Source organism: Notamacropus eugenii, chromosome 6 (genome assembly GCF_028372415.1).
Source record: "Notamacropus eugenii isolate mMacEug1 chromosome 6, mMacEug1.pri_v2, whole genome shotgun sequence".
Lineage (NCBI taxonomy): Eukaryota > Metazoa > Chordata > Mammalia > Diprotodontia > Macropodidae > Notamacropus > Notamacropus eugenii.
In genome coordinates this window covers 275,620,909-275,633,951 of record NC_092877.1, presented here as the reverse complement: position 1 = coordinate 275,633,951, position 13,043 = coordinate 275,620,909, and positions in this window count along the sequence as shown.

The window sequence follows — 13,043 nt, the reverse complement described above, 5'->3', positions numbered from 1 at the left end:
AGAAGAAAATTGAATAAAACAGAATAGACGAAAAAAATGTTATCACTCTTTGCAGACAACATGGTCATATACTCAGAGAATCAAGTAAAAAACTACTTGAAATAACAAACAACTTTATCAAAGTTGCAGGACACAAAATAAACCCACACAAATCATTGGCATTGCTACATATTACTAACAAAGACAAACAGCAAGAGATAGAAATAGAAATCCCATTTAAAGCTAAGGTAGACACTATAAAACATTTGGGGGTCTACCTGTCAAAACAACCCCGGGGACCACAATTACAAAACACATTTTGCACAAATAAAGTCAGATATAAATAATTGGAGAAAAAAAAACATCAATTGCCCATAGGTAGACAGAGTAAATATGATAAAAATGACAATTCTATCTACATTAACTTACTTATTCAGTGTTATACCAATCAACACCAAAAATTATTTTATAGAGAGAGAAAAAGTAATATCAAAATTCATCTGGAAGCCCAAAAGGTCCAGAATATCAGGAGAATTAATGAAAAGAAATACTAGCGAAGCTGGCCTCCGCATACCAGATGATAAATTGTATTACAAAGCAGCAGTCATCAAAACTACTTGATAGTGGATAAGAAATAGAGGGGTGGATCAGTGGAATAAATTAATACACAAGACACAGTAGTCAATGATTATAGCAGTCTACTGTTAGACAAACCGAAGGAACCCAGATCCTGGCATAAGAACTCACTTTTTGACAAAAACTGCTGGGAAAAGTAGAAAATAGTGTGGCAGAAACTGGGTATAGACCAATGCCTGACAATATATACCAGAATAAAGTCCAGACGGACTTTATATGAATGTATTATATTCATGTTATATGAATATAATGTTATATGAATATAATGGAATAATATTGTGCCATAACAAATGATGAACAGGAAGACTTCAGAAAAACCTGAAGAATTTATATGAACTGATGCCTGTTGAAAGGAGCAGAACCCAGAGAACATTACACAGTATGAACGACAGTAAGTGAGGACTGTATGTGATAAACTGAACCCTTCACAGCCATGCAAGAACCTAAAACATTTCCAAAGGACTCGTTAAAGCATAAACTAGCTTTCGTTTTGACGACTTTGTATTCCCAGCACTTAATATAGTCCCTGGTACAGATTTTTGTATATATTTGTCAAGTTTTGTTAGAGAATTCAGTTCTAGTTTTGTTCTTTCTGACTCATTAGTCTCCAGCAACCAGCCAACAAAATAAACCTCCCATCCACACATAACATTAGCCCTCCCTAGAAGTAGATCACTAAGCCGTCATATTTTATTGGACTCAAACACGAATGCTACATACAATCTATATATCCACCATATAGGGAAATCTGATTAAAGACCTGTTTCCCCCTTACAATAAGTTGCAAACTCACTAATATGGTTATCTGTGCCCTTAATTATTTGATCCATACAACAACTCTGTTAGGTAGATGTTGATATTTTCCTCTTGAGGCTTTGAGAAGACCAGATGATGCATCCTAGGGCCTCATAGCTCAAAAGTATCTGAGGCCAAATTTCAACTCAAATTTTTATTAATTCCAGGTTCAATGCTCCTTCCACTGTGCCACCTATCTACGCCAAGAGACTGTTGCAAGTGAGGAAAGAAAAGAGAATTGAGGGTCCCCTGCACCCATATGATAGTACTGTAGTGGTGAACAATTCTATTTCCTGAAGATACGTTTATGAGCATGCAATTCCTGTGCTTTATGCTGCATAAAAGTATTTATGCCACTAAGTATCCTAACAAAAGTCATAGAAGTCTGGTTATCTATTTCTGTCCTCTCCTATTGCCATTATACAAGTAAATCTTTGTTCCTTCTCCTATTTTTCTCAGCACCAGGACTGTCAGAGGGGCTAGGTATATTTGGAAATGAATTGTTAACTCTAAAATACTTTGCTGTTTTTTCCTAAGATGTGAATAGTGTAATCACTTTTAATTTTGATTTCATAGCATAGATGTCATTAACATGGACATCTGTGCCAAACTCATTTCAAAGTTACTTTTATCCTTGGCTTAGCCATTAGCCATTGCCAATATTAAATTTTTGACCAACTAAAATGTGTGAACTTAGAAAGTACAAAAAATGCATTCATTTGGTTATGTGTGCATTAATTTAGAAAGGTCATATGTAAACTAGAGAACTGGTTTTAGAGTTAGGAAATGTGACACATTTGCTGTGTAACCTAGTGAAAATGACTCTACCTCTCAGGTTTCCAAACAAACATAAGCTACAGGAAAGTTACTTACCTGGATTGGTAGAGGGCTTTTGCTCACTGTGAGTTCTCAATGCTGATAAAATATCAGATCCAGACAGAAAGAACATCAACAACAAGCAACCATAACAACAACAGTAATACATATAAGACTCAAGGGTAAACTCTTTAAATAGCTTATTGCATAATTTGCTTTCATTTATTAATAAACCATATAATAAACCTTATCCCACTAATTAAAAAAATAAATATATTTTTAAAATACCTCTAAGATTAAGCCATTTGTTCTCCATTTCAAATTTATTCAAATTAATTCAGATTAATTTCTCATTATAACAGCCCCAATTTTCTTAATGGTAAAATAATTCTAGTAAACAAACTGCATAGAAATCACAGGAATATTGCTGACTTTTTCCCTAGTCTCTTACTTGCCTCTTTTGTGACTCCATTGCTGTGATCCAACACCTGATGAAAGAGAGAATCCTGTGGAATATGAAGAGAACATGGAGCCCCAATATGTGATTCCTTACTGGTTTAAAAGAAAAATGAGAATTAAGAGGGAATAATTCCTATACTGTATAGCAAAAATAATGAACACAATAGAGGGAAAAGAAAAAAAAACTTTCATCTGCTATGAGAAACCTCATTAATGAAACCCTACTGATCACTGACTTTTTTTATCTACCCTTGCTATTATCACCCCCTTTTTTCTTGTCCCCCTCCCCTTCTTACTTCCTCAGTTGATAAAATTTCTATTGCCAGTTGAGTGTGTGTACATATTCTACCTATCTATCTATCTATCTATCTATCTATCTATCTATCTATCTATCTATCCATCTATATCTCTATATATCTATCTATCTAACTTCTTTCAAAGAATTTAAATATAAGTTAGGTTCAAATGTTGCCCACCCACCCATACATCATCCATCCCTCTACCATAAAAATTCTTCCTTGTGTTCCTCTTTTCTGTGAAATACTTTCCCCCATTCTTCCTCCCCTTTACCTCTTCTCCCATGCTATCTCTCTTTCCACGTATCCATTCTTTTTTTGATCATCCCAACATAATCCACTCATTCCTGCACCCTTTACTAGGCAGAATCCTTCTAATCTCCTAATAATGGTAAAGTTCTTAGAAGATACATTTTTCATCTTCCTATACAGAAAGGTAAACACTGGAATCTTTTTGAGTTTCTTATGATTCTTCTTTCATGTTTGCCTTTTCAAGTTTCTCTTAAGTATTTCAAGCATTGCATTTCAAAGTCAAATTTTTTATTTATCTTTTTTTTAAAGTCAGGAATACTTGAAAGTGCTCTGTTTCATCAAATAATATTATTTTTTAAAAATTATTATTACATTTGCTGGGTAAGATATTCCTAATTGTACTCCTAGCACTTTTGCCTTGCAGAACAGCATATTTCAAGACTTAGGCTCCTTTAATGTGGAAACTCATGAACCTGGTGTGATTCTTACCATGGCACCATACTATTTGAATGTTTTGTTTTTAAACTGGAGGTCTGAAAGTTTTTCCTATAATATTCCTGAAAGTTTGCATTTCAGGATCCTTTTCAGTTGATCATTTTTGGATTCTTTCATTTTTTATTTTACCCTCTGGATGGAGGCTACTGGTGCAGTTTTCCTTCACAGAATCCAGAATGATGATTTCTAATTATTTCTTTGATCATGATTTTAGGCGATCAAATAATTCTTAAATTATCTCTCCCCAATCTATTTTCCACATCAGTTGTTTTTACTATAAAGTATTTCACATTTTCTACTTTTTTCTTCTTTTTATCTATTTTAATAGCATGGCATAATTAGCTACTTTTTTACCAATTCTAATTTTTAAGGATTTTTTTTCTTCAGTGACCTTTTTTTTTAACCTCTTCTTTTCATTTGATCAGTTGCTTTTAAGGAGTAATTTTCATCAGTGATTTTTGAAGTTTACTTTTTTTCCTTTTTACCAGTTTCATTTTTTTTGAAGTACTGTTTTCTTCTGTATTTTTTGTGCACTTACCAAGCTGTTGTCTTTTCATAATTTTCTGCTTTTACTCTTATTTGTTTAATTATTTCCTCTCTACTGTTTTTAATTGACTTTTTTTTAAACCTATTCCAGGAATTTTGGTGAGCTTCCATTTAATTCTTTTTTTTTTTTTGAGGCTGTGCTTATGACTATTTCAACTTCATTTTCTTTTTCTGAGTTTGTGACTTCATGTTTCCTCTCCCCATAGTAACTTTTGATGGTCAAGTTCTTTTATTGCTCTTTGCTAATTTTTCCACTCTTTTTTCTTGATGCAGAATTTTATATTAATGTAGTGCTTTCTTCCAAGCATGGTGGTGTATATGTGTGGAACATTATTTCAGTCTTAAAGTTTTTTCACACTGCTGTTTTCAGATCTGCTATTTTCACACTGCTGTTGTTTCAGGGGAGTGTGGAGGGGCTTCATGCTTTTAGAGTGTTATGATCTGGGCAGAGGTCTTCCCTCTAGTTATTACCCAGAAAGTACCTATGATCACTGAAGGTTGCAATCTATACTGCTCCTCAGGGCCCCCATTAACTTAGGTCAGCAGACAATATTGTTACTCAGTGTTCCTAATCCCTTGTGGCTGGAAGTGATACTATCCCTCTGGTTTTCAATTGCTCTTGATCAAAAATGCTCCTCTCCGACCTCCAGCAATGACCCAGAAGTGTACATTGGCAAAGGAGTTTCCCAAAAGCCTCTTCTCAAGTTGACTGCTCTCTCTTGACTGAATGTACTCCTCTCCACCCTTGAATTATGACCCAGAATTTGGTACAGGAAATGGTTTTGTCAGCAGCATCTAGTCCTGCATCCAGTATTAGTATTACATTACCCTATAATCTCCTTCTGACTGGTTGTCAGGTCCATTTACCATCTCTGACTTGAAAGTTCCCCAAGCTTCTGTTGCTTCCATGTCTCCAATATTGTGTCCCTACAGGTATTGCGTCTATGTGGGGTCAACGTTGGCCTTCTCTCCCATGTTACTGATCCTTCTTTCTAACTTTCTATGTTGCATTGGGCTGGAAGACTGTTTCACTCTAACTCCTTCTAAAATTTGATTTGAGGGATTATTTTAAAGTTATTTGAAGAAGAATTATGGGAGAGCTTAACCAAGTGCTTTATCTGCTCTATCATCATGACTTCCTGAAATATGTTTAGAAAGAAAAGGAGAACTGGAGATATTATTTGCCTTTCAAACACCTCACATAACAGAAATGCAGTAAGAAGGAACAGAAAAAAAAAGAGACAAATAAAAGATTTCTTTCTAAACATACACATTGATACAGGGGTGAAGGCAGAATATGGTAAAGGTAATAGTGTGTAGGTGGGTATTATCAACAGAACTTGGCAACATCTTGCTTGCAGTGGAATGTTTCTTTTGTGGGATGACAACAACACTACAGTGTATATAAAAGAATGGAAAGGGAATAGAAAGGAGTAAATGATTCCTTGTGGTTCATTCAAGGATGATGAGAGAAAATGATCTCTGTGATATCAGAAAAAGAAGAATTTACTGGGGAGTTGGTGAGGAGTAGTAGGAAAAGGTTTAAAAAGAAGGGGAAAGGTGGTGGAGCCAAAATGGCAGAGTAGAAAGACCCATATATGCTAGCTCTTCCCCACCAGCCCATAAAATAGCTGTAAAAATGACTCTCAACAAATTCTAGAGCAGCAGAAGCCACAGAATGATAAAGTGAAAGAGAAACGCAGCCAAAGGTAACCTGGAAGGCCAGCAGGAAAAGTCTATCCCACATGACAATGAGTAGAGAGGAGCCCAGCCCTGGCCCCAGGGCACTGGGAGGAACAGAACCAGAACACTTGTCCAGGGTAGAATTCCCAGGAGGGAAAGTCTCAAATCCCTCAACCCACAAGTACTGAAGAAAACTTCAAAGGTCAGTAAGAGGGCTTTCCCAACTGGGTGAGAGGTGAACAGGGTTTCCTCCAGTGCTGGTAGCAGAGGTGACAGCAGGGGTGGCAGCAGCAGGGGTGGTGGCAGCAATGGGCATCCATTTGTGAAGGACTTAGGCTAAAACCCCTGGAGGAACTGAGCACCTGATCTGAACCTCAGCCCTGAGAGGCAGCCTTGCCCCCACCTAAAGGCCTTGGGGGAGTTGAGAAGCTGATCTAAATTTCAGCTATGCGCACAGTCCTTGGGGGAGGAGGAGCACTAGGACCATCCTCTTGAAAAAGAATTCAGAAGTCAAGTAACTCACTAGGAAAATGCCCAAAAAAGGGTAAAAAATATGAACAAAGAAGATTACTTCTCAATGAACAGGTATCACTTTCCACCCTTTCAGATGATGAAGAACAATCCATCCTGGCAGAGAAAGTCAAGGCTTCTACATCCAGTACCTCCAAAACAAATATACAATGGGCTCAGGTCATGGAAGAGCTTGAAAAGCAAGTCAGTAGCTTGCTAAAGGAGACCCCAAAAATGCTGAGGAAAAATAACACCTTTAAAAATAGGCTAACTCAATTGGAAAAAGAGGCCCAAAAAGCCAATGAGGAAAAGATGGCTTTAAAAAGCAGAGGTAGCCAAATGGAAAAGGAGGTTCAAAAGCTCACTGAAAAAAACAGGTCTTTAAAATTGAGAGTAGAATTCAGGGATGCTAATGACCATATAATAAACCAAGAAGTTAAAAAACAAAATGAAAGGAATGAAAAAATAGAAGATAATGTGAAATATCTCATTGCAAAAACAATTGAACTGGAAAATAAATCCAGGAGAGACAATTTAAAAATAATGGGACTACCTGAAAGTCATGATCAAAAAAAAAAAGCTTAGACATTATGTTTCATGAAATTATCAAAGGAAACTGCCTTGGTATTCTAGAACCAGAAGACAAAAAACATATTGAAAGAATCCACTGATCACCTCCTGAAAGAGACCTGAAAAGATAAACACCTAGGAATATTGTGACAAAATTTCAGAGTTCACAGGTCAAGGAGAAAATATTGCAAGCAGCTAGAAAGAGACTATTTGAGCATTGTGGAAATACAATGAGAAAAACACAGGATCTGGCAGCTTCTACATTAAGGGATGGAAAGACTTGGAACAGGATATTCCAGAAGTCAATGGAACTGGGGTTAAAACCAAGAAGCACCTACCCAGCAAAACTGAGTATACTATTTCAGTGGGAAAAAATGGACTTTCAATGATATAGAGGACTTTCAAGCAATCTTGATGAAAAAACCAGAGCTGAATAGAAAATCTGACTTTCAAATACAAGAATCAAGAGAAGTGTGAAAAGGTAAGCAGGAAAGTGAAACCATAAATGACTTTCTAAAGCTGAACTGTTTACATTCCTACATGGAAAGATCATATTTGTAACTCTTGAAACTTTTCTCAGTATTTGGGTAAGTGGAGGGATAGAGCAAACACACACACAAACACACACATAGACAGAGAGCACAGATTGAGTTGAATCAGAAGGGATGATATATATAAAAATAAAATTAAGGAGTGAGAGAGGACTATATGGAGAGGACAAAGGGAGAAATGGAATGAGGCAAATTATTTTTCATAAAAAAGACAAGAAAAATCTTTTTCAATGGAGGAGGAAAGGGAGGAGGTGAGAAGGGAAAAGTGAAGCTTACTATCTTCACATATGACATAAGGAGGGAATAACATGCTCACTTAATTTGGAATGAAAATCTAGTTTACACTACAGGAAAGTAGGGGAAAAGGGGACAAGTGGAATGAGGGGGATGATAGAAGGGAGGGCAAATGGAAGAAGGGAGTAGTTAGAAGTAAACAATTTTGGAGGATAAGGTCAAAAGAGAGAATAGAATAAATGGGGAACAGGGTAGGATGGAGGGAAATATAGCTAGTCTTATACAACATGACTATTATGGAAGTCTTTTGAAAAATGACCCACATATATAGCCTGTACTGAATTGCTTGTCTTCTCAGGCGGGATGAGTGGGGAGGAAAAAGGGAAAGAAGTTGGAATTCAAAGTGTTAGAAACAAATGTTGAGAACTGTTATTACATATAACTGGAAAATAAGAAATAATGGGGTATAGAAAGCTATCTTGCCCTACAACAAAAGAGAAAAGATGAGGATAAAGTAAGGGTGGGGTGTGTGAAAGAAGGGAGGGTTCCCTGAGGGAAGGGGTAGTCAGAATGCAAGGTGTTATATGTTGGGGGGAAAGGAGAGATGGCCAAAAAAATTGGAACTCAAAATTTTGTGGAAATGAATGTCGACATCTAAAAATAAATAAATAAAACTATTTTAGAAAAGAAGGGGAAAGAAATGAGACCTTACTTTGCATGAGATAAGGTGTTTACTGACAAATGTTCCTGTGAATGAAAAGAAAGAGATGCTGTAAGGAGACAAAGACCTTAAACTGGATGAAGACTGGGAGTTTTGTGTGCCTGAAAAGTCTACTTTTCCTGAAAGAGGAGTTTGAATCCCTGGTGGCAACTGGCAGCTGAAAAGTGGAAAGCATAAACAAATGCAGAATATTTACAAGAAAATGTAGGGAAAAAAGGTCAAGATAGGTTAAGAATCAGTGATGGGATGTTTAACTGGGAATGTCATTGAAGGGTGTGGCCCTTTTATCAGACAATATTATTCTCTCTGACACCCACCACAATTGTCATTGCTCTGGAAATGAAACACAGACAATCAATGGGATAAATCCTACAAATTAGTGGCAGAAAATGCCTAGAAGTTGGAGTCTAGAGTGAATACCTAGAAAGATTTGATACAATGAAGAATATAGAGAAATGAGAAAGATTAGATAATTTTAGGAGTCATGAATCAAGTAATGAGTTTCTAGCATAAAACAGAAAAACAAGGAGATGGAAAATGAAAAAAGTGAAAGAAAATCTTTTTAAATGGGACACAAAATGAAACAAAGAAGTAAGGAAAAGGACTTTCTGAAGGGGAGGATGGAAAAAGCAATTATTAAATGAGAAGAGGGGATCAGATGTAACGGAAAGAAATTCAACTGGGTCAAGACTGCCTAAAGTAATATAATGCTTTACTTATAGAAAATGAAGGAACTGAAAATTGTAAAACTTGTGCCAGACAATATTAATGCATTGCAGGTAGAAAGGGAAGTAATTGGATGGGAAAAAGTCTTAGTGCCTCATATATAATACCTGCTCAATAGATAATCTGTTAATTGTCTACAAGTTATGAAATTATTATCATTAATATTGCTGGAGTGATCTAGTATATTTATTCCTCTGAGGGATTTACATACTGGGTATGAGAAACTGGTCAGATAGTATTTCTACTACAGTAGAATCACTGATTCAGACAAACATTGAATATAACCTACCAACAAATTTTTTCCTGTATTTTACTATGTAAAAATGAGTTGAATAAAATGATTTACTGATTCCAAAAGTCTTTTCTTTTGTAAAACATTTTGAAACCATACTCTCTACTATGTTCTCTGTATTACGTTAGAAAAGACATTTACAATAGTCTTAGGTTCCCAAAGCAGTGATGTTGCCCCCTGGGGAGTTCTAGAATGATCGATGGGGCAGTAGTACTCTTAGGTGCAGTTGGGGGGTATTGAATAAAATTAAAGGGGCAGTAGAAGCTTAAGAAAGGAAGAGAAAAGAAGAAAAATTTGAAAAACCATTCACACATGTTTCATCTCTTGTGTAACAGAGCTAAAGTCACAGTGATTGTATTATTTTCCAAATAAACACACAAAATGAAAGTTATAACCAAGCAGTGGTCAAGTCAACCAACAGGTCTTAACAAACAATTGTTGGCAGGTGAGTGTGTCTCACATTGTCAAGAAGTCCAATACGCATCAGCAGGAATATGTCCATGTAATGACTTGTTTATAATAAGATACTATTCACTTAAATGACACAAGTATGCATCATCAACAATTCAGTGCAGAAAAAACTATAAATTTACAATAAATTATTCAATTTAAGATGTATCATTTAAAATATGATATATATGCTTTAAATTATGCAAATTTCAAAAAAAAATAAAAGGTCCTAGCAGGGCACTGAGAAACTGGTTTGTTTTTTTTTTTTTTTTTTTTTTGAAAAGAGGGCAATAGGCGAGGTAATTTGGAACTTCTGGTCCAGATCTCTTAGCTTTTTGTCCAGTTCTGACAATTGAAAATCAATCTGGAAGGGGTGGAACCAAGGTGACTGAGTAGAAAGGTGCACCTACTCTATCTCTTCCCCCACAGCTCATAAAATACTTGTAAAAAAGTGACTCTAAACAAATTCTAGAGCATCAGAAGCCACAAAACAACACACTGAAAGAAATTTTCAGCCCAAAGCAGCCTGGAAGGTTGACAGGAAAGGTCTATCTTATGGGGTGTGCAGCAGGACGCAGTCAACAGAGCTCAGTTAAGACTTGCTGCATGGCACAGCACAGAAAGGACCTGAGCAGGCTTTGGGGGCACAATTCCCACAAGCAGCTGCGATTACCAGATTCCTCAACCCACAAACACCAAAGACAGCTTCAAAGGTCAGTGAGAAAGCTTTTTCACCTGGGTGAGAAGGGAAAAGGATCCTCCCCTAGCCCTGGCTACAGGCAGTGGCAGTAAAAGCAGCAACGTCCATTTTTGTATCATTCAGCTTAAAGACCCTGGGGAAATTGAGCCTCTCACTTGGGTCTCAGTCTTGAGTGACAGTCTTAGGGGGAAGAAGAGTACTGGCATGGTGGAGCTGGTGGAGGATCTGGAAAGGGAATTCTACTTGCAGATCCTGGGCAGAAAATCTTTGCTAGCTCCCAGAACACAGCTCAGGCCAGGAGAGGAGTAAACTTCTCTCCCTTGATTGTGCCACCTTGGAGGAACTGAGAACTTACAGGTCCCCAGAGCATACCCTCCTCTTGACAAAGAACTCAAAAGTCAAGTAACTAGCTAGGAAAATTCCCAAAAAAGGGGAAGAAATAAGACAATAGAAGGTTACTTTCTTGGTGGACAGGTATTTTCTTCCATCCTTTCAGATGAGCAAGAACAATGCTTACCATGAGAGGAAGACATAAAACACAAGACTTCTGCATCCAAAACTACCAAAATAAATATTCAATGGTCCCAGGCCATGGAAGGGCTCAAAAAGGATTTTGAAAATCAAGTAAGAGAGGTGGAGGAAAAAATTGTGAAGAAAAATGAGAGAGATGCAAGAAAAGCATGAAAAACGATTCAACAGCTTGCTAAAGGAAACCCAAAAAAAAAATGCTGAAGAAAATGACACCTTTAAAAATAGACTAACTCAAATGATAAAAGAGACTCCAAAAGCCAATGAGGAGAAGAATGCTTTAAAAAGCAGATTTAGTCAAATGGAAAAGGAGGTTCAAAAACTCACTGAAGAAAATAGTTCTTTAAAAATTGGAATGGATTAGATGGAAGCTAATGACTTTATGAGATCTCAAGACATTATAAAACAAATCAAACAAATGAAAAAATAGAAGACAATGTGAAATATCTCATTGTAAAAACAACTGACCTGGAAAATAGATAGAGGAGAGACAATTTAAAAATTATGGGACTACCTGAAAGTCATGATCAGAAAAAGAACCTAGATATCATCTTGCATGAAATTATCAAGGAAAACTGTCCTGATATTCCAGAAACAGCAGGTAAAATAAATATTGAAAGCATCCATTGGTCTCCTACGGAAAGAGATCTGACAGAAAAAGCTAGGAATATTGTAGCCAAATTCCAGACTGCAAGCAGCCAAAAAGAAACAAATCAGTATTGTGGAAACACAATAAGTATAACACAAGATCTAGCAGTTTCTACAATAAGGGATTGAAGAGCTTGGAATATGATATTGTAGAAGTCAAAGGTACTAGGATTAAAACCAAGAATGACCTACCCAGTAAAACTGAGTATAATACTTTCAAGGGAAAAATGGTAATTCAATGAAATAGCGGACTTTCAAGTATTCTTCATGAAAAGATCAAAGCAGAATAGAACATTTGACTTTCAAACACATAAAAGAGAAGCATAAAAAGGTAAACAGAAAAGAGAAATCATAAGGGACTTACTAAAGTTGAACTATTTACATTCCTACATGGAAAGATAATATTTGTAACTCTTGAAACTTTTCCCAGTATTTGAGTAGTTGGAGGGATTATATACATACATACATATATACATACATACATACAGACATACATACATACGCACACACACATATAGATAGATGGATAGATAGATAGATAGACAGACATACAGAGGGCACAAGGTGATTTGAATGGGAAGCGATGACATCTAAAAAAATAAAAGCAAGGTGTGGAAGAGGAATATATTAGGAGGAGAAAGGGAGAAATAGAATGGGGCAAATTATCTTTTATAAAAGAGCCAAGAAAAAGGCTCTTTCAATGTAAGGGAAAAGGGGGAACATGAGAGGGAAAAAGTGAAAGTTACTCTCATCACATGTGGCTTAAGGAGGAAATAACATACCCATGCAATTTGGCATAGAAATATATCTTACACTACAGGAAAGTAGGGAAGAAGAGCATATGTGGGGTGAGAGGATGATACAAGGGAGGGAAAATGGGAAGAGCTAGTAATAAGAAATCACTTTAGGGGAGGGACAAAGTCTACAGAGAGAATAGAATAAAAGGGGGGCAGAATAGGATGTAGAGAAATATAATTAGTCTTTCACAACATGACTATTTTGGAAGTCTTTTGCAAATCTACACACACACACACACACACACACACACATACACACACACTCATATATTCTATATTGAATTGCTTGCCTTCTCAGTGGGAATGGGTGGAGAGGGAGGAAGGAAGAGAAGTTGGAACTCAAAGTTAAAGGAATGAAT